The 23496-nt window shown below is 36.5% G+C and overlaps 1 protein-coding gene across 4 annotated transcripts in view; it reads right to left on the bottom strand.

The window, feature by feature from the left end:
* LOC134751016 (sex determination protein fruitless-like) overlaps positions 1-19327 on the bottom strand; it is a 108167-nt gene extending 88840 nt beyond the window's left edge. For 2 of the 4 annotated variants that reach the window (XM_063686340.1, XM_063686366.1), the window contains exon 1: positions 19209-19327. The gene's annotated coding sequence lies outside the window, so the exon portion shown is untranslated. The remainder of the gene's footprint in view (positions 1-19208) is intronic. The other 2 variants (XM_063686404.1, XM_063686357.1) reach the window with 1 other exon arrangement.
* Between the last annotated feature and the right edge of the window lie 4169 nt (positions 19328-23496).

The following is a 23496-nucleotide window of genomic DNA, read 5'->3' as shown; positions in this document are numbered from 1 at the left end:
TCTTATTTGAAAATTTCGTAAAGTTTGGACTGCAAAAAATGGTAATTTTGTATTACACATATCCTGTACTCCATCTTTAATAGACTACGTTTTTGTTATTATGACTTTGAAGTAGTGTAAATGAAAGTTAGACGAAAACAATATTCTCCAGAAATTACTTCAAAACAAGTGACAATTTCTCTGAAAATCGACTTAAATTCAACGTAATTTTGATACTTAAACAATCTACAACATTAGCTGAAATTGTTCTTTTTCACACTTCACATCATCATCATTTTGTATAATTTAGGACCATCATCTTTTGATGAATTTTTAAAAACTTGGCCTTCTCGTCATATATTACCGGTGACGCACGCTCGCGACCTCATTATTAAAAGGCAAGATGAGAAGACGTGCTAATAGAAACCAATACTTGTTATTTAGATATTACGTAACAAAAGGTATACAATTTCAACGACTAAATCTATCAATTTTACATTTTTGCTCTAAAATCGTTACCGGGCTCTTAAAAAGCAGCAGTTATGTGTTTTACCTATTTCGCAGCTTTGAAAAACTATTGCAGCTTACCGCATTTGAAGAGGGTACTACAGCGTAATTAAAAAAGGTTAATTCCTGCATTTTATAAAGCGAATACAGGTAGAGCTAACCAAATTTCATATTCAGGTCAGACATGTAAGTTTAAAAACGATGGTGTGTAAAGTAAATTCTGCTCGCAGCAGCAGAGCGACGTATCGCCCGGTTAGTTAGGAGTTTACACAGACGGCTGCCTCGTTAACTGTAAGTTAACTTGTTAATTTATTGCGGTCGGTTGTTTGTCACAATTGTACTCGTTACGTAGACTGATACACCAAAGAGCGCTCGCCTATTATGCAAAAAGTTATAATTCTGGAACCGAAATGCAATCTAATAGAATTAGTTGTTTCTATGAGGTGCATAACGAGCACCAAACATTCAAACTGGGCTTTAGTAAAGCTTGATTCTCATTCATCACATTACTGAGAGATGCGTTTGCTTAGCGTAGATGCGATAAAAATGCCTATGAGAGAGGTGTCAGTCAGACCGCTTAATTACCAAGTTGGTACTAATGACCTCATGCAATATGATATGAAATACACTAATCGTTCCTAATATGGCATATATTTAGTGAACGTTAATAACTAAATAACAAATCGCAGGTACTCCAGTAACATTTAAACGCTTCGGCGATTAAATCGCAGTAAAAAAGCAAAACATTAGCTATTTCAACAGTCACGTCTAAAAATACCAATATTTATGGACAAAGTGCCAAAAATATGTAGGTACATAAGAAATGTTTGCCAATATATACATATTAGTAGTGTATACATATTTTTGGCACTTTGTCTATTTCGATATTTTCAAACATGACCGTACTTGTAATTTTAGTCACTCGAAAACTGATATGTTAGCCTGGAATATTTGGGTTCGTATATGGTACTATGTCATAAGATGAAAAGCGAGCTCCGTGTCCTGTTCGTGGACTTTGAAAAATAAAGCTTTTGATAGGGTGAAGTGGAGAAGCATATGGCGAATACTGAAGCAAAGGGGAATACCAGTCAAGGTCATATAAATAATATATAATATAAGTGCTTTTATGAGGGATCCACTTGCCGAATAATGCACAGGGGCCAATTTTCAGATCCGATACCCGTCACTGCTCTTAAACAGGGCTGCTTGCTGTCGCCATTGCTGTTCCTGATTGTCTTGGACGATGTGATGAGTAGAGTTACCAGTCAAGGAGAAAGGGGGCTGCCCTGAGTCAATGGCAAAACCCTTGAAGATATTGACTTCGCTGATGACCTGTGCTTACTCGCCACGACACAGGACCATCTGCAGTCGAAGACTGATGACCTGGCCGTTGCCGCAGCAAGAGAAGGATTGCATATCAACTGTGCTAAAACAAAAGCTATGCGCCTGCACGCCCTGAAAATGCAACGTCAATTTTAGTAAACGGGGAGCCGGTTGAGCAAGTAACAAACTTTACATATCTGGGAAGTGTCATGGAACCCCTGGGCGGTGCAGAAGCGGATTTTGAAGCTCGCATATGTGCAGTTGAAACCCGTATGGACTTCTACAGTCATCACTCGCCGCACCAAGCTATGGGTTTTCAACTCGAACGTCAAGTCGGTCCTCCTGTATGCGTGCAAAACATGGTCCGTCAAACAAGACAACCAGTAGACTCCAGGAGTTTGTAAACAAGTGTTTGCGGCGAATCGTAGGAGTCCCTACTGGCCATGGACCATCTCCAATATCAAATTATTGGAATTGACCGGACCTTATAGATACTTCCGCAGAAATGGCGCTGGATAGGACATGTTTTACGAAAGCCAAAAACAACCACCTGTCCAAGCAAGTCTGACTTAGAAAATTCCCGGAAAAAGGGGGCAAGGTCGCCCATGTATCACCTGCAGGCGCACAGTAGAAAAGGAGGCTGCATCAGTTGGCCTCGGTGCCCTCGACTGGGCGGAGCTGGAGGAGGCCGCGCTGGACCGTGCAAAATGGAAATCCCTTCTGAGAGCCCTATGTCCCTGATGAGGGACAACAGGATACCATCATCATCATCATATAGTACTTTATAAAAACTTGCTTCATCACGAATTATAAACTAAGACTTACGGCGCGATTCGGGAAATGAATTAGAGATTCACTAGATATGAAATAGTAAAGATATGTGACGTTCTACGGCAAAAGGTACCTTATGGGGGCTGGCCATCCAATATTAATTGGAGCGGCGTTAATAATAGCGTAAGCACCAACCGCCATAAGGTACCTTTACCCGTGGGACGTTACATATTTTTACTATTAATTCATATCTAGTAATTCTCTAATTCATTTCCCGAATCGCGCCGAGTATTTCTTACGATTTCCACAATTTCTTGGCAACATGATGTAATTTAAGGCCTTTTTGTAACGGATAACATTTTTAGAGTCGCTCATATGTGGAGCTTACAAAATTAATTTAAATTATTAATTTAGACAGATTAAATATCATATATTGTGTAAAAAATGTGTTCCCGACGTCCATCCCCGCCCTCCAGTGGTGCCACTTTCAGGGGTTGGAAACTTTTTCTTTAGAATATCATATCTATTTCAGTTTACGGTTAAATAGCACATTTATGCGATTTCCGGAAGTAAAAGATAGGTCAGAAGAACCGTTTAAAATTCGTATAGTATTAATTAATATAATCGTACTTTGAACACGAACTAAGTGTAATCGCTGGCAACCCTCTATTGGATAGTTGCCCAATGTACTTAAAATACGTATGTATAGGAGGTGCCCATAGTATTCGAAATTCATTTTAATCAATACTTTACAGGGTTACAAAAAACTAAAACTTAGACAGATTGTTTTTAACTAACTAGTAGAATCTTTATCTGCTTGCAAGTACTGCATTACTGCGTGCAGTGTGCGGGCGAGGCATAATCCAATATTTACGATTTTTTTTTATTAATAGTAAAGGTGACCAGAGGGCTGGCCAGTATTTTGCCCAAAGGATAAGCATTGCCATTCAACGTGGCAATGCGGCCAGTCTTCTGGGCACACTGCCCATTGGCAGTGACTTGGGGGACGTTTTTTATTTATAAAGCCTTACTTTTAAGTTTATTTGTAGTTTTAAATATTATTATTTTGATTTTTAAATAAATGGTTTATATATAGTAAAAAAAATACATTAATATATTGTATTGGTGCGAGTGAGACATACTGAGATTATATACCTTCCTTTGCGTAAAACATCCCTACATCATGATGGTATTTATAATAATTCCTAATTCCTTACTGCATAAGGCGTAATACGCCTTAAGTGTTTACTTCGTGATCCATACCGTCTGTGCAGATTTGGAATGAGATTATAACTTGTTACGGCGCGGCGGGTGGTGGCTTGACACCTAAATCATATGTCATTGACCATTGAATCTATTATCTAAAGCACTCATAAAAGTGTATTGTTTACCCTATGTAATTTAATTAACTAGCCCTTATTTTTTTACCATCAATCATTTATTATTATTAATCACGTTAATACAAAAAATAATAAGTACCTAATACAACAAAGTAACAATACAATTATCTTAAGCCTAGTCAAAAAGTCCCCCTCGAGTGTCCCCGTCGCAAAGGTATCACATTGGCCACTGGCCGCGTTACCACGTTGAATGGCGATGGACAACCTTTGCACCAGGTACGAACCCGCGCGGGCGTCAGACCCCCTCTCCCTACGGCCAACTTCCCTAATAATAGCCTCCAACCCCCAGCACCCAGTAGTCTTAAACGCAAGGGGTACAAAATATTTATCCCGCATATTTATCTCGCTTTTTGACCGCGGCAAAATTTCTCAGCGACACCAGCCGTCCGCACAGTTCGGCCGATGTACGAGGCTGCGAAAGTACTGACGCACGTGGCGTCCCATAGCAGGCACTTTCCCCTCTGCCACGGCACCAAAGTCAAGCCGTCCGGCATTTTACCATCGGCGCGGCAAAGCCCTGGAGGCTCCAAGACACAGAGGATATCGAGGCCCTTAAATTGTATCAACAGTCAAAACATTCACATCAGCATGCCTAAACGTTAATTGAGTAAATGCTACGAGCCCTAATCATGTAATGATTGTTTATCTAGAATACTATTAACTAGCATAGGTATCTAAACCAAATGGGTCTTATAGGTAGAAAACTAATGACATATTTCCTATACGTAATAACCAACAAGAGCCCTGTCATAAGGCTTCTTCAAATAAATACGACTTAATATGAAAAACGACATTCTGTCATCATCTAGCCCATATACATCAGTCCACTCGACCTCAATTATGCTGTTGGAATAGACATTTCCATTTTTCCCCTGTAGATAGCTAATGCCTTGTGATTATTTACTTCATTGAACTTTAATGACTGTAACGCGCATATAACTGTTTACTGCACGGGCGATTCAAACTTTAAATATGTCTACATGTTGACACTGTCAGTGACTTGTGTTGTGGTACGAGTACTTATTTAGCGTGAACGTTCACGGTAGCGTTTATCTCAGTGCCAAACTGGTATGGTAGCTGTACAGGTTAACCCTCTTATTCATAAAACTTTACGGGCCTAATTTAGTTAAATTATGTTTCATCCCTTTCTTACAAATACATAAGTAAAAATGACAGATAAAGAAACGATTAAAGAAGTAAGTCTTCTCGCCCAATAGTACATTATTGTCGAGGCTCGGAAGTAGCTACTTGCTGGCTGAGGATTCGTTTTAAACGGACGACCTTGGGAGTCCGTTTAATTGAATCCGAAGCCAGCAAGTAGCCTTCCAGCCGAGTCATATATAGTGCTTTTCTCAAAAATTGGGCAATAAATGCAAATATAATAGAAATATTTTACAGAAGCAACGTTCTTATGAATATATTTTCACAGAAAAAAGTAAAAAGATTTGCTTTGCCGCCGTTTAATTTTTTTAATTAAAAATGGAAGTGTATTTTTCTGTTGAAAATACGCCAACCTATTTGAGACACCTAAATAGTCGCGGTACCAACATTATAATAATAAGTACTGATCATCTGTTTGGCTGTTTAATGGACCTATGCCTTCATTTGATATGGCCACTTCAACTTTCAAAAAGTTTGGAACTCGACAAATAATGGAATTTGTATGCAACATTGCAGTCCCGAAATTGAGACTGCAATGTTTTTAACTTTTTAATTTTTTGACTGACCATAAACTACGCACTTCGCGAACTACTTTTTAACCGGCAACGACGACTTTGCCGTCCATTTTTGAGAAAAGTAATATCCAGTGCCACACAATTAGCTCCGTTAATAACACACACAATAAAAAAAAATTTTTTGTTTAATATGACCATTGTGATCTCAACCTATATTAACAATGATTACAAAAGACGATTTAGATTTAACAAAAATAAATTAGTATTCTGATTTTACCTTTTTTGGATAAGAAGAATATTTGTGACGTTTTTTCCTTTTTTTGCTATGATATTATATGTACATATATATATCATAATTTTAATCTAAAAAGTGTAACTTTGTATAGGTTTCATCGACAGATTGTATTCTGTTTTAATCCACTCGCCTCAACACTACGCATAAAATGTTTAATTTTAAGCATGACTGCATATAAAAATTCCTTATTATGTGAATGTAATATTGTATAATATACATTACATAATTAAATAAAGAAGAAGACTAATTTGTATCGCCTGTTAACAAGCGTGAAACATTTATTGAATTTAAGTGAGCAAAATTGATATAAACGTTAGTGGAGACGAGAGCAAAGTTACCTGGAGTTTATAAAGTTATAGTAAATGCAGCAAAGTGAGTTTCTCCCGGCGTGGCGCCGCGCGCCGCTCGCTAACCACCAATAATTACAATTTTCCAACCATTCTTACACAATCTCGTTTCTCTATATAACTTAAAATAGACAAATGCTAGGATTTTTAGGCTTTCCTGGATTAAACTAAGATTTTTTTCAGTTCTTTGTAGCTAAGGTCAATGTGGCGAAGATTCAATATTATATTGTCGATAGGCTTAAAAATTCTTGAACAGCCTCAAATACACATAGTTTTGCATGTTTTCACCGTTAAGATAGTAAACTAGGCAACAGTATAACAAAAATCAATAAACGGAAAACGGAGTATTTTTAGTTATAAATAAAATCCATTAAATTTTGGAATTAAAGCTAAGGATATTACTGACAAGTGTTAAATGAGATCTATCACCTCTTAAAGTGGGGTCTGAATGTCTGATCGAATAAAAACGTTCCAGTAATGACCCTAAAATAAATTTTAAATTATCAAAAAAACATGTTCCCGTGTTTTTAATTTTTAGACGTTCGTTTGACTAAAATTCGACAAATAATCCAACCGTCAAACACTCCTTTTTACCGCATTAAAAATCGGCAAATCGAAATATCCCGCTTACAGAAACTGAAGTTGTAGGTCCTCGATTCAATTGAGCTGCTAATAAAGTTAGAGCTTCTGAATTCTAAACCATAAAGGCCGCACACATGCAAGTACGTCCGTGTAACGCGCAGCCTTCGTCGGTGCAATGCAATGTAACTATGCAGCGTGTATATCGGATAGGCGGCACGTGTAAAATCAGGGCCACCCGCTCCTAACTCACCGCTGCGCCATTTCTGCTCGCTTGGTAGTGAGGCAGCTTTTATAAACTATCTCAAAAACTTGATTTCCCAGCATGTTGTTTCCAACCACTCAAATTAAAGATGCACTTAAAAACTACGCAATGAGAACTATATTATTTTCCATTTTTTTTTATGACCACGATCATATTTTTTCGGGTGCTCTTTCTGAATTATCAAAAAACAGAGTAAATACTGACATTACGTTATTTTAGATTTAGATTACCTACTTAATTACACAGAATTAGAGAAACCTTTAAATATTAAAGCGTGCGAACACGATATTTGCACGATGTGTCTAATAGTAATGAAACAAACAATTTAATATTTTTAGACTTGAATGCATACAAACGGCGCAGCTACGGCGCTACGAGCTACGCCGTAGCACTAACTTGCTTTACAACTGTTTCCGCCTAAAGTTTTTTTTAAATAATAATATACCCATACCCACGTTTGATATCTAATTAAACATGCAGTAAAACACACACGATGCGATTCTGAAATGTATCCTAAGACATTTATGATTAACTATTGCCTACGGTGGGCTTATCTGAAATATAATCATGATATAACTACTTACATATTAACAAATTAATAGAGGTTCATTTTTAATAAGCCGCAAGGGCGGCATTCGATCGTTATGTGAACAAATCTGCTCCACCATGCATAACAACCGTATTCTCATGCAATGAATTCTAAGTTAGAACTGATTTTCTAATAGGTATAATATAGGGATGATGATGACAGAAGGGGAGAGATTATTTGTATGAAATGTTCTTTTTAATAAATATATTATTTTGTATTTGTATGATTTAAGTACATATTTAACTATAAAGGCACTTAGGTATTTATACATAAACGAAATATGAGAGCTTTTGGGCGGTCAAATACGAACTGGTTTATTCGTCAAGCTGGTAAGTAGAGTGAACCTATTTGTTTACATTAAAATTAATTATTAGGTTACAATTCATGACGTCACACAATCACGGTCATCACGGCCATCATGCAAAATAGTTCGCTTTCGAAGTACTGTGGCTCCTTGTTAGTTAAATTTACAATTTAGAAATAAGCATATTGTTAGGTATACTCCAGCATTCGAATTTTATAAATTTGCGGGCATTAGTGGGCTTACAAAAATTAGCCAAGTCTATCTCGGCAATGCCCTGCCTATCTCCTTCCTACGTCCAATCTCTTCCACCCCTTCTCTTCTTCAAGTTTTATGATCAGTCTAATTCAGTTTTTTTATATGGATTAGCTTAAGGGTGACGTTAGGATCGCAACTGCAGCTGCGTTAATATTGCGACATTACTGCTGCTGCCTTGACGCGGGCCCTGTCACTCTCAATTGTCACGATACAATGAGTGACGGATTAAAAGTTCGAATCGAGACAGAATGTCTCTCATTTTATGAAGGAAATTGACAGGTACAGCGGCTGCTGTAATGCTGCAATTGCCATCCGAATGTTATTTTAATAGATGGTACAAATGTAAATCTAAAGGGTAAAAAAGTGGTTTGGTTCCTGATGATTCGCCGGATTCTTGTTTCGCCGGATTTACTTTAGTACGTCACAATCCGAATATACGAGAATCCGACGAAACAAGAATCCGGCGAATTGGGAACTAATCATTTTTTTTTATTTAATCAAAAAACCGGACAAGTGCGAGTTGGACTCGTCCACCGAGGGTTCCGTACTTTTTAGTATTTGTTGTTAGAACAGCAACAGTAATGTCTAGCTATCACGGCTGATGAGATACAGCCTGGTGACAGACAGACGGACAGAGGAGTCTTAGTAATAGGGTCCCGTTTTTACCCTTTGGGTACGGAACCCTAAAAATTGCTAATGGGATATAATTCCACCAATCGGTCCGCTGGGGTTTGTACCAGAAGGAATTATTGGGTGAATACATATCATGAATGTTATCAAGTGAAGAGAATGCGTCCTCCATTGCGTCAAAACCATATCACTCGCCATATCACTCGTGCCTCGTTCAATAAAGTTGGAAAATGCTTTTTCATATTTACATATGTATACTTAGGTACCTACTATTAACCTAGAATTTCTTAGCGAGAGACAGATAGCTCAATTTGATTAACAAAATTCTTGCGAGAGATCTTGAGGTACGCCAACTAGGACCTAGCTGGTACACCCAGCTTGACCCTAGTTGACTCAACATTTTTTTCTATTATATTTTTTACGTCAGCGAGTTATGAGAACCTTAAAAGCACGTGTAAGTTATATATTGATAATACCTACTCGTATATGTTAGTGTGTTAGTTAGTGTGGGTCGAATCGTGGAAGCTAAAATTGACCCACTTCCGATGTTAATCGGATGACATGCAATATTATGATGACATGGAGCTGATCTGATGATAAAGACAGAAGGTGGCCATGGGAACTCTGTGATAAAACAACGCAAACTAATTGTGTTTGGGGTTGTTACAATTGTCTCGATGAATATTAGTTGCCTGTGGAAAAAAAGTACAGTCAGTGATTAAAGCTTGAGCCAAACACTTTTATTTTATATCCGCTTTACTAACCTTAATACACAATGCATGGATCGCATTAGAAACTAAGATTCTCGGCAAATTAATGTTTATATTTATTTTAAACATAACAAATAAACAACAACACGGCCACTTTCATTGGCACGGACCTCATGTTTTGCGAAAATCGAGTTTCAAAGTTTAAATATAAAAAAAAGTTTCGTGACTAACGAAAGTCTGGCTATACTTCTTACTTACATGCTTCAGGTAGGAACAAAGGAAAAACTAAAGAAATGCTGGCTTGATTTTCCGAAATACGATGCGAGTAGCAATGTTCTTCTAGATGAAAATGTCTAAGACCGTAGGACGTGCAAGAGCATAAATCGAACAGCGCCTAATAAGGTTGAAATTATACCTTTACGAGCAATTCTTTTATATGGGGCGTTTTCTATGAAAAGGGACCTTATTGTCGATGGCGCTTACGCCGGTATAGCGTCGCACGGCATTGTATTTATATCGGAGTATCGTTAATAATAGCGTAAGCGCCATCGACAATAAGGTCGCTTTTTATAGAAAATACCACATATATATTTATATATTTCGGGGATTTCGGAAAAGGCTCTAACGATTTCGATGAAATTTGCTATATGGGGGTTTTCGGGAGCGAAAAATCTATCTAGCTAGGTCTTATCTCTGGAAAAACGCGCATTTTGTGTTTTTATATGTTTTCCGAGCGAAGCTCGGTCTCCCAGATATTTAGTTCTAAATGTCAACCATAGGTATTTTTATATTAAGGTGATGTCTTTGGGAAACTTATTTGTTTTAAATAATTGTTCTAGCAGGTACAGCGACATTATTTAACTTTAATAGCTTTAGACCAATTGTAAGAATAATACGAGTTTCAATGCAACGCCTACATTGTAATCTAGTTTAATAACTATATACAATATAGTATATTTTTAATATAATTATTTTCTGTAATGTCTGTGTTCTTTTTAACAATTATATTTAACAACCAAATAACCTTAGTTCTATATTAAAGACACATACCTGTGCTGAATTTATTATTATAAACATAATTGAACTAGGATTACTAAAAATAGTTTTTTTTTTATTTGTACAAAAGGACAGCTCACATTTCCACTTAAATACAAAAACAACGAGCCTGACTGAGTCATCTCGAGTGCGAATAAAGCGGCTTACACACGGACTTACAGTTGTGGAGTATTTCGCACTATTGTTAGGGTACAAACTGTACCACACAATATTCTTAAGCCTTTTACGTGAATGACGGATGATGCCTGTGTGTTTTGGCATAAAAAATGGGCATTTACTTACAAGTTATTGCTTTTTATAGTAAGCCTACATTTACCAAATGATAGCATTTACCATATTTTTATTTCAATTAAGTCATTGATTTAAATGGCAAATTTTAGAGGATGGATCCTTTTGCCTAAATGACGTCCTACAAATATGCCGCTAAGCGACCAATCCAAATTTTGGAGATTGGTAATTGGGCCATTTTTTATTTCTTTTTGTCGTTTTAAGGGTTCCGTACCTCAAAAGGAAAAAACGGAACCCTTATAGGATCACTTGTGCGTCTGTCTGTCTGTCTGTCTGTCCGTCTGTCTTTCTGTTTGTCCGTCTGTCACAGCCTATTTTCTCCGAAACTACTGGACCAATTAAGTTGAAATTTGGTACACATTTGTAAGTTTGTGACCCAAAGATGGGTATGTAACGTAAACAAATTAATTTTAAACACGGGGGCCACTTTTGGGGGGTAAATGAGAAAATTAAAAAATTATGTTTGTCAAACTATATCGTGTTACATACCAAATGAAAGAGCTCATTGTGAGAATTTCAAATATATTTTTTTTATAATTTTAAAGTAAATAGTTTAGAAGTTATTCAAGAAAATAGGCAAAAATTTATTATCCCCCCCCTTTATCTCCGAAACTACTGGGTCAAAATTTTTGAAAAAAAAATACACAAAATAGATCTTTACCTATAAATCACCGGAAAACCTATTAGAAATGTGCAGTCAAGCGTGAGTCGGACTTAATTACTTAGTTTTTGATCCGACCCCTACGGGTTTTTTAAAGAACTTTCACTTAAAAAATACATTGTTTAAACTGTGTAATGTACCCTTGGAACGCGAGTCCGACTCGCACTTGGCCGGTTTTTTTTGTCAGATTTTGATAAAAATGTGTAGGTTTGAAAAGCTCCTTATTCTGGTCGGAATAAACATGAAATCCAAATTTGGGACAAAAAAGGTATGAAAATTCCCGTTGAGTTACGGAAAATTCAATACGTTTTCGTAACTCACTGGAAGATTTTGTAGGACATACAGTGATATTTCGCTTATGCTGTACAGAATAAGGAACTCTATCAAAATCTGAGAACAATGAAACAATGACAACAAAATTAGAAATGACCCAATTAGCGAACCAAGGTTTTGAGTTTTGTCAGAAGTTTACGTGATTTCTATTCCTTATCTATCAATTTATAATATAACAATCCCATACAAAATGCTACACGTAAACAATGCAAGTCTTGTAGGCCCACAGTGTTGTGTTACCTCATGTAGGTACGGTACGAATATAACCAAGTCAGTTGGTTTATTATTTTCCTATCCGTAGGCGCATCTATCCAATAACTTTAAAGTGAAACAATACAGATATTTTAACAATAAAGTAAAATTGTTACCTAATTTAAAAAAAATTAACTAACAAAAAATTATAGTGACGACGGTGGGTACACTACATAATTCCGAAATATTTTATGCCGAATTTTAGAATGTTGAATTTTATCATTCCGATTTTAGCAAATCCCTGTTAAATTTTATCTCTCTATTGCAGAAAAGAGAGACAAAACAAACATACTTGTATATCAAATTTACAGATACGGACACACGATTATGCACAGCATTTTAGATTTGACAGATGTTTATGAATAATGCCATTAAAATGTAAGTTTTGTTTTGAATTAAAACATAACTAACATAATAAATCGAATTTGTCAAACTAGCTCATAAATAACCGAAGATTACAAGGCTCTAATCTAACGCGCAAAGTTAAGTCAATATTTATACATAAATAAATCGCCATATCTTCTGATATGATTTTTATGAATAAAACCGTAAGTGCTCAGTCAGGCGGGTAAACGCTCCAATGAGACAAGTCGCCCGCCACACGTGGCAACACTGGCAACGTGCTTGACGTGATCATCATAATATCGCACAGCATATATTTTACACGCTTCATGTGGCTTTGACTTTATTAGAGGGAATAGGTAAAGCAAAGTAAATCGGTTCTGTCGGTGAGGTGTCCTACATTCAAGAGCTATTCAAACTATTAAGTACTTTTTCTACTCGTCGACTATAATCTGTGTATTCTAACTTCATATGCAACACTACAACCTTACTCTTTTCAACGTTGGATAGTCTATGCCACCTCCAACTCAAGCATAAGAATTTTTTCAATCTCGTACCTTATTTAAGCAACTCAGCAAGCTTCGTTGCTTAAACACGGTACTCGACTGAAAAGCTCTCTATTATATCACGATTGTATAAAATGCTATTTTGGAACTGAAAAATGTAATATAAACGCCGTCGTGTTGCCTGTCGTCATAAAAGGCTAGAGTTGTAATATAGGTCCTCAGATATGACCTCAATTATACAACTCTAGCGTTTTTTGAGGATTTTTCTTGTGCGATATTAATAATACCTATGTATGTACAACTAGGGAACAAATCAAAGTATTTTTATGAAATATTTTGATTTGTGTTTTTTTAGGTAGTCACACTACTATACATATATAAAAATATAAAGTGAAATAGATATCATACACTAAAGAAAAAGTGACCAAGTCCACCGGTGGCCGAGTCGGGAATCAAACCTGCGTCTTCAGCTTACGCGGCTAACGTCCTGACCACTAGACCACCCAGCCACGGCGGTACCCGTCCCAAATTCTCTGTTGTATGCTATCTTTGAAAGGCTAGGCGCCTTTGACCAACTCTGAGGGCGAACAGCATCGGTATTGTAAAGGTTTGTAACCTTTACAGCCTTTTTATTAGTAACTGGCAACAGCCACGTTTTGAATTTAGAATCGTATCGCCCTGTCAAATGGAACGAGGGCGCGTGTTCGACATTCCTTGGGAGGCAGCCGTCTCGGCTAGTAATACGGAGTTGTAAATTAGCGAATCTTTAAAGAAAAATAAAAGAAGATATCCATAACAGCAGTGCTATAATACAGTCTTTCCATTACACATCCTTCCAATAGGCGTAACCCCTTTACAGTATCATGGTCGCGTTTTTGTCACTTGTCATATCTTGCGTCACTTTCGCACTTTCGTACTTAATTGTTAGAGCGTGACAGGTATTGTGACAAATGATAGACAGCCGTACATCTTAGCCCCGCTGTACGTACTTGCACCTCCTACACGAATCTTTTACTGGATTACGGTATAGCAAGAGAGATGGTGCTGCATGGTGCTGCCATCTATCCAACAGGTAGTATTTGGTCAAAAATCAACAAAATAGTCTGAATGATGGACTACTAGTACACTACGAGACTAAGATCGTCTTATAGAAAAAAATACTTTTTTCTGGATGATATGGGATTAGATGTAAAGCTATACTAAATTACAATCATAGTACACGATTGTATTTTTTTCCTAGGTTATTACGTTTTTATAAGAATTTCCACGAGGTAGTAAAAAAGACGATTTTCATTTTTTAATACTTTAAACTTTTTTTAATACTTCCAATATTATTTAAGTAAAGGTTACAGTTAATTTTGAAACAATGTCTAGTAATGCAGAATAATTACAAATAAAGATACAATATAATTTTCCTATTGACTGCTATTATTTTGCACAGAACTGTATTTGTTTGACTATAATTTTACATACATATACATATACATACATATAATCACGCCTATTTCCCGGAGGGGTAGGCAGAGACCACGGATTTCCACTTGCTACGATCCTGACATACCTCTTTCGCTTCCTTCACTTTCATAACATTCCTTATACACGCTCGCCGGTTTAGGGTGCTCTTGACCTGGCCTTTCTTCAGGATTTCCCCGATCTGGTCAGAGAAAGTCCGCCGAGGTCTGCCCCTTCCAACTCCCGTTTCTGCCTCTCCCTTATACACTCTCTTTGTTAGCCTTCTTTCACTCATTCTTTCCACGTGTCCAAACCATCTCAACATACCTTTCTCAATTTTTGTCACTACATCTTCAACTACTACAATTACCACTACAATTCTACTACACTCCCTCCTACTACTACTAGTACTATTATAATTTTTATTTATAATAATAAAGTATGTAGGTAATGCCCTACCACTAAGCAATAGATTATATAATATTTTGCTGAGATCATCATCATTGGCCTTCAACATCTATTAAATGATGGTTTAAACAGCGTCCCTAACATTGCGGCACTTACGTAAATGACTAACTATAGGTAGTAAGTCCAATGCGAGAGCGGCAGCCGCGACCGCATAGCGGGCAGGAGAATGTTATGCCCGGTGATGAAGGTGGTAAATTAGCGCGCTGGCGTCTTAGTTCTCGCCTAGTGTGAAGGAGGTCAAGCCATTCATCGTGTGCAGCTGCTCCCTTGCCCACGGTTTTCCTCTAGTGGTCGCGGTCATCAGCCTCACTTTCCCAGTCGGTGGGATCGATCCGGAAGGACAACATATCTCGCTTTGCGCAATCCTTAAAACGAAGCATTGGTCGCCCAACCGGTCGTTTCGCGTGAGCTATTTCGCTCAGGAAAGTCTTACGTGGCAAACGAGTGGGCTCCATCCTGTGCACGTGCCCCAACCACCGTAAACGTCTCTGTTTTAAGACTGCTGTGATACTGGGTAAAGAGATGCTAAGTACCTTCTCGTTTGTGACTCGATCTTTCCACGAGATATTTAATATGCGTCGAAGGCAGCGCATATGGAAGCTGTTCAACCTCCGTTCCTGTTTGGCATACGACGTCCAATTCTCAGCACCGTACAAGAGTATGGACAAACAAGTCTGACAAACAATCATCTTCGTGTTTATGGTTAGATATTTTGGTGGAAATAACGGACGCAAAACTTTAGTGTAATGTAAAACTCCTGTAAATAATAGTTCTTATATTGCGCTCTTAAAAGCCGATACAAAGCCAATTTTACTTCCAAGATTGTTAAAGTTAAATACATTTTTTGTAAATCAAACTACAAATGAGTCTTTGTTTTACAATACTTTTGAAAGTTTAAGATGGTTTAATGTTACATTAAATAGGCCTACACACGGGCGTACCATTATTGTATTTGTTTACAGTAAATAATATGTATGGATTAAGTTGACGTAACTCAAGCAGCAGAGGTGTCATTAATTTAATAGCTCCTATGTCGGTAACATCGTTGCCCCACAACGGATGAACAGATGTAACACGTTTTTTGATCAAACGAAGTGCATGTTTTTACCTTACATTGCTGTCATGTACACACCTATAGTAATATCAAAAGTTCAGTTCTGTCACAGGTTCGAGAAGGATTTAAAAAATTAGAATAGTAAATGTGGTAGTGAGTTCACTTAAAAAGTTTGAACAGACTTCAAAGTTTAGAAGGAGCAGATTTGAAAATATGTAGGAAATATTACCTACAGTGGAATACTATTAAGGTTTCTTCCCGGAAAGATAACAACAGGACCTGATTTCAACACTTTTTCTCAAATCTATTGAATGGGGCACAAAATAAAAAGTTAGCATTATCAAAAAATATCACATCACATCTTAACTTACAAAAAACCGGCTAAGTGCGAATCAGACTCGCGCACCGAGGGTTCCGTACTTTTTAGTATTTCTTGTTATAGCGGCAACAGAAATACATAATCTGTGAAAATTTCAACTGTCTAGCTATCACGGTTCATGAGATACAGCCTGGTGAGAGACAGACAGACGGACAGCGGAGTCTTAGTAATAGGGTCCCGTTTTTACCCTTTGGGTACGGAACCCTAAAAAGGAAGGTACCTACTACCCGAGAGAGCCAAAAACTTCTTCAGATTATTAGCCTTGAGTGACGCTACAGACTGGGACTGTTTCCACAAGTTCACAGCGCACACGTGAAAAAAGTAGCATACGTTTGCGTCTTATTTGGAGGAAAAGCAATTAAGCGAGAGATTAGAACTTGAACGTAAGCGGTGATCACTGCCATCGGCCAGATAGTTAAATCTCTCGGTCAGGTAAGATGGGGAACAAGGGTTGAAGAGTATGTAATGTTCACTTACAGGTATATATATTCTTTATTGCACCAATAATTATACATTTTACATACATGTAAAACTTCAAAGAAAGAAGGACTAGAAAGAAAGCGGCTGAATAGTATGTTGAAACGTAACGATTGGACATGTACATCTCTGCGTCGGCGGATCGCTAACCACCACCCGAGCTGGGAGCGAAAGTTAGAAATGTGATCGTATGTATTTACGTAGACCAAATACCTATTTACAAACATTTTGTAATGTAAACGCTCAATTTTTTTAGTAATAGTATATTAATCATGAAAATCCAATAAAAATATAATAATTGTGGTCAATTATTTCAATTTAAGTCTAGAGCTCATTATTTTCAATCGAACTTTTACTCATCTCATCCTAAAAAGCGATGTTTTCACAGAATGTACTAAAGAAAAGATTGTGTGTACTAAAGAATGTAAAATCAGCAACAAAGTGCGAATAATGGACCAATGTCCATTATTCGCACTTTGTTGCTGATTTTTTACCGACTACTTTAAGTTTGCTTGCTTGCTTGAGGTTCTGGTGATAGCTGCTTACGACAAACTAAGAGTTTTTTATGTTATTTGTAACATTCTGTTAAAGCCAATTTTACTCATTAGCTCACGTTAAAAATTATGACACCGAATAAATAACTAATAACAGATCTATAATGGATTTAACTGCTGGCATCGTCCGTCATACAAATTAAGTGCGAACCGCAACGGAAAACATTTAATTTCAAACTATTGACTGTCGTGAGAAATTCTTTTCCTGATTGGAGGTCAGCGGTGTTTGTGGTTACAGAGCTGTCGCGTTCAAAAGACAAACTTCAAGTAACAACGCGAGGTGTTTAAGCCCTTTTTAGAAAATGGTGTTTGGGATTGAGAGTGGAATGGGCTGGGAGCAAGTAACAGGGCCCTTCTCGCAACCCCTGTGATCCTGGTACTAGTTGGCATTGACTTCAGGGAGGCATCCGACGACAAGTTGCCGGATCGCAGACATCGGCCAACTTGCCGTCGGCTATTGTTTGGCAACAAGTTCTTTGCCGGGGCTTTTATTTGTACTTGTAATAGATATTCAGTGGGTTGGTTGAATGAAGAGATTTTAATAAAGTGCATCTGAAATATTATATTCATTAGAGTATAAGCTCTAATGAATATAATATTTTAGATTAATATAATATCCGAAGGAAAACTTAGTTTTTTTAATATATTGAGCAATTGGGGGAAAATTGCAATATCTAAATATATTTTTCTCGGTGTACTTTGCCGGTAACAGTTGCCAATTGCCATTGATTTAATTAAAGTACCCTCACATCCATCGGTACTAACTGACAATAGTTTCATAAGTTAATAACCATGACTAAGTAATACGACGCACCATATTCATATCCACATACAATAATACAATAATCGATAATTCTTTTGAGACTTGAATTCAATTAAAAACCATATTGAACTACTAGCTTCTGGCCTACGACTTCGTATGTGTAGAATAAGTACTTCCATATCCCACTTCCGTAGTAAATTCCTCTCCCTTTTTAGCCTCTCAAGGGATGATTTCCGAGATAAAAGCTAGCCTATCCCGGGACTCAAACTAACTACATATGTATATCCATATCAAATTTCATCTAAATCGGTTCAGGGGTTTAAACGTGAAGAGGTAACATACAGACAGATAGACTTTTTTTAAGCACAGAAAGACAGATTATTTAAGCCATGTACGAGTATGTATAATATTTTGTCCAAGTGTCCTTCAGTAAAGTATACTTTTCAGTAAATTATCTCTTAACACGTTAGAGCTGCATTCGTTCATCAGGATATTATATAATAAAGTTGAATATGGCACTGCTTTGACTTACGACTTCTAAATAATTAAACATTTTTTCACTAAATGCCGGGATTTAAACAACTATTAGCAAATAAGAACCTACAAACCCTGGATATAAAAGCTTTCACGATAAAAAAAAACTATGGAAAACAAGAAAAATCCAACCCTTGCTTCAAGGTTTGGCTTTGATAGAAAGTTTGATTTAGTGATATTGATTTACAGCTTTTAAGTTAATCTAATGAGCTTTTTTTTAGTGAAAAACGCGAAGTTCTATCAGAAAACTTCCGATACTTGCTTGCCTAAGTATTGATACCAAAAACTAAATAAACAACACAAGTGCAAGTCGTTACAAATTGAAAGAGAGAGTTGGGATACATACCCGCTTTCCCACATTCCGGCAATAAAAGGGAAAACGGTTTCTGCTCGAGGGCAGGACGGAGCGCGGCTAACGCTGTCGGCGGGAGCGAGCTAGGTTATATTGTAAGGGCTTACCTCCTGGCTCTTGCTGCTCGCCTGGTAGCTCGTTACAGGTCGCGTAACGTCGCGGTGGGCCGAGGGCGCAGCGAGCGAGCGGTCGCGTCGGTTCAGCGACGGCAACTGCAATCGTATCTTGCTCACAGGGGGTGGTGCATTTTGTGCAAGCGAGACTGCAACGCCCGCCCATTCGCCTCGTGCCTCACTTTCCCGCCCTAGTGTTCTTATTAAAAATGTCACGACAGTTCATTAAAACAAACGTGAGGCTGGTGGTGTCGATGCATAACCTTATCCTGATCTCGATTACTTTACACAGTTTATATTTTTAAATAATATTTAATTTAAAAACAATGAAATTAAATCGCGGTAGACCCGTTCGTATAATTTAATATGTACAGTTTTGGAATTCAGCAACAAATTAAAACGTGAGTGCGTCTGGGAGGTTAAAGTTTGACTGAGAAAAATCTTTTACTTAAGAGATGATGATGATGATTTAGTGTAGGTTGGGACAAAAACGACAGAAGGGTTGTCACATTTTTCATGAAACATAATCCTATATCTAAACAGTGTAACACCTATGTAATTGTAACTGTCAATTATTTCATTATGTATTTTTTAATATTGTTTTAAATATACTGTACTTAAGTTTTTTAGTTTATTTACATTTGCAGAAGAAGGAAGATTTTAGGTTTAGGTTAGGTTAGTGTTATTTTCATAAACAGTTGGCGAGCACTTGAATTGTATTTTTGTACCAGATAACAGAGACTACTTAGGCCCACTTGCACCATTCTACTAACCAGGGGTTAACCAGTTAAACCTGGAGTTATGTACCATGGTTACCAGTAGAATTTGACACTGGGTTAATGGTTTAACCGCTTAACCCCGGGTTAGTCGGATGGTGCAAGTGGGCCTTACAGTATCTAATGTTACAAAGTTATGACAGGATATGACTTATAATGAGCATTAGAAAAAGGACTAGAGAAAATTATAAATCATAACACAAAGTTATTGGGAACTTTGACTTTAATCTATTTGGACATTCAAGACTTTTCTTCATCCAATAATAACGTGCCGCATACCTGAAAAACAACATTATCAAATAATTAATTGAATGATTGACTTATGTAAGACTAATTCGTATCACTACATAGCATGACATAAATTTCATGTCACTGGCACGAAAAGTACGCTACTGCCAGTAAGTGTAATAAGAATAAGTATAAGTACTGCCAGCGTGCCAGCACATACGACATGCTAAAATAAGATTAATTTATAAAGTTTGAATAGGCCTCCATTATCTTCAAATTCTGTATCTGAGGTATTAAAAGTGATTTATTTACTTATATATATATTTAAACATTGTTTTTGTTAAGTACCTACATATAAATATAGGAGCTTAAAGTTCTTCTTCTTTTTTCTTTTTCGCTTTTACTGTTTTTCTCTTTTTTCAATGTGTGTAGTTTAAAATTGCGGCAGAGTGACATATTTTATAAGAATGTATCGTAAAGTGGAAGCCCTACAGCTACCAAATCAACAAAACATAATTCCGACTTTCAGCTCTCCCCTAGCTACGAGTATAACGTGACCTAGGTATCCGTACCAGCTTTGATTAATCGAAAATTCTTCTTATACTGGTTCTGTCGCAGTTATACGCCCGGTGAAGTTTGTGAGTTACACTGACTGGGGCGGGTCTGCCTACGCACGTCTCCTGGGTGACCGCCGGCCGTCGGACGCGACGCTGCGACGCTCACTAATCATCATTGATGTAATCTTGCTATAAAACGGCAAGAACTTTACATGTTTCGGAGAAAGTTTGTAAGTTTTTATAAAACATTCTAGACTTATGTAACCAACAGGGTAACGGAGTAGGTACTTACCATTTACTTAACGAAATTACATTTTAAGAATTACTTTTAAGCTTTTAACTCATTCACTGCCAGCGAGAGCTACGCGCTACGAGTGTAGCCGATAAGACGTATTTTCCGTCTTGCAGCGAAAAGCTCCTACGAACAGACATCCGTCTAGTGCAGCAGGTGGCTAGCAGTGCAGTGAATGTGTGCATGGTTAAATTAAATAATAAAAAGAAAGAATGGGTAGTATCTAACTAATATTATATAAAGTTAATTGACTAGTATTTATTAACTTAAAAATTAAATTAAGAATGTTAGGAAAAAAATACGGGACAATCTGACAAAAAAGCATTTTGTTGCAGAAAATGATGTACATAGTTTTCTTCACACAATACTTCCAAAATTACAACATTATTCGCACAATTAAATTAAATATAATATTAAGTAATTCTAATAAAAACAATTTCTTTTTAAAAGCAGATACTAGTGTTAAAATTAAATAATCGAAAAAAGTGAATAAAAAAAAGAATAATTTTAAGCTACCAATACAACATCATAGAAGTTCCCTTTATAGTCAATATAGGTATTCATTTAACCTAGTTTCATATGCGACCAAAATAAATCACTCGCTGAATCTGATGACACGGTGAGCTGGTGACATGCTTCGGAATATGGCAGCTGCATTAACTAAAACATACGGTGTTTGAATTTTAATTACAAAGGTTCCATATTGATGTGATCTAAATTAATGGCCATAAAATAAAAAACAAAAACTTTTTGTTCAGATGTCACTCAAATAGATAGATATTGTTTATTAGGTGTGAAATAAGAAACCTAACCTAGTATAATACATCTTATTGTAATAATACATAATAGGGAATTTCACTACTAGTCAAATCCGTTTCTTTTTTCGAACTGTCAAAACAATTTTGTTACTCTGAAATTTATATGAAACACTAGCATGTGACGTCACAATCAAATTACCTACTCTTAATAGTTATATACGGGTTTTAAAATAGAAATTGTGTCTAAAAATAACTGCTGTCTACATTTCTCTATTATTCTTCTGGTGCTTTATTTGATGCATGGTGTAAAATTATTTATTTTAAATACAATCAAATACCCTATTGGCGAGAGCCGCAGGCTGGAGTGAACTAAAGACCCGAGTTTGCAATAGTCTCACCCCCGGAGTTACACACAATGTTTAACATCACACTTGCGAGAAAAACTAAATATTTAGGTAATCGAAATAATTCTTATTCTTTAAATACGGTGACATTTCAAACATTCGTCCGCCATATAGTCATTTTTTGACATGTTAGGCATCGAAGGCATAGACCCATCCGGCATTTAGCCACGACTGAAAATTGTGTAAAAATATTTGAAACGGCTATTACATTAATCAAATTAAATATTTTTAAAAATAAACAAGAATATTAAATTCTAACAGTCAGAATTTGAAAAGAAAAACTCATTTATTTATACCTACGTGGTTCGTATGAATAAGTGACATATAAAAAAAAGCTAAAACTCCCTAGGGAGATAACTTTTTTTTCACAATCCATTACCCCCGCGTGAACAATAGACCTTAGTCCTATAGTACACCCGCATGAAATAGAGCAAGTGTGATGAAAAGAATTTCAGCACCTATCAAAATCGTTGCAGACTTATCATGGTCTAATTGCCCCCATATTCAGTATGAAAAGAGACCCTGTTTTTCGTTAATAAAGGGATTCCAATTAAATCTTCTATTAAGATAATGATTTATATCATGAACACAGTTATACAAATTGTTCCTTTAAAATTTATAAGAAGTTCTGTTTCCGACGTACCTGAGGTTAGGATAAACAGTGCCACTCCCCTTAAGAGGCCGGTGTCGATTTTAGTCGCAAAAATGTAAAATTAATAGATTTAGTCGGTGAAATTGTACACCTTTTGTTACCTAATTGAAATAACAAGTACTGGTTTCTATTAGCACGTCTTCTTATCTTACCTTTTATCAGATAAATTTTTTGAAAACAGACTCACTGAATTAGTAATGTTTGCTTTTCTGGTGGACGTTTAGGTAAACGCGCGTAAAGTACTGATTTTGTCGCTCTTATTTGTAAATTTCGTAAAGTTTGGACGGCTAAACATGGTAATTTTGTATTACACATATCCTGTACCTGACGTTTATCAGACTACATTTTTATTATTATGACTTTGAAGTAGTGTAAATGAAAGTTAGACGAAATCAATTTTCTCCAGAAATTACTTCAAAACAAGCGACAATTTCTCTGAAAATCGACTTAATTTCAACGTAATTTTGATACTTAAACAATCTACAACATTTGCTGAAACTATTCTTATACATCAATTTGTATAATTTACCACCATACATTTTTGATGAATTTTAAAAATATTAATGTTTTCATATATTACCGGTGACGCACGCTCGCGACCTCATTATTAAAAGG

Source organism: Cydia strobilella, chromosome 2 (assembly GCF_947568885.1).
Source record: "Cydia strobilella chromosome 2, ilCydStro3.1, whole genome shotgun sequence".
Taxonomy (NCBI): domain Eukaryota; kingdom Metazoa; phylum Arthropoda; class Insecta; order Lepidoptera; family Tortricidae; genus Cydia; species Cydia strobilella.
This window is presented reverse-complemented; position numbering and strand designations above follow the sequence as displayed.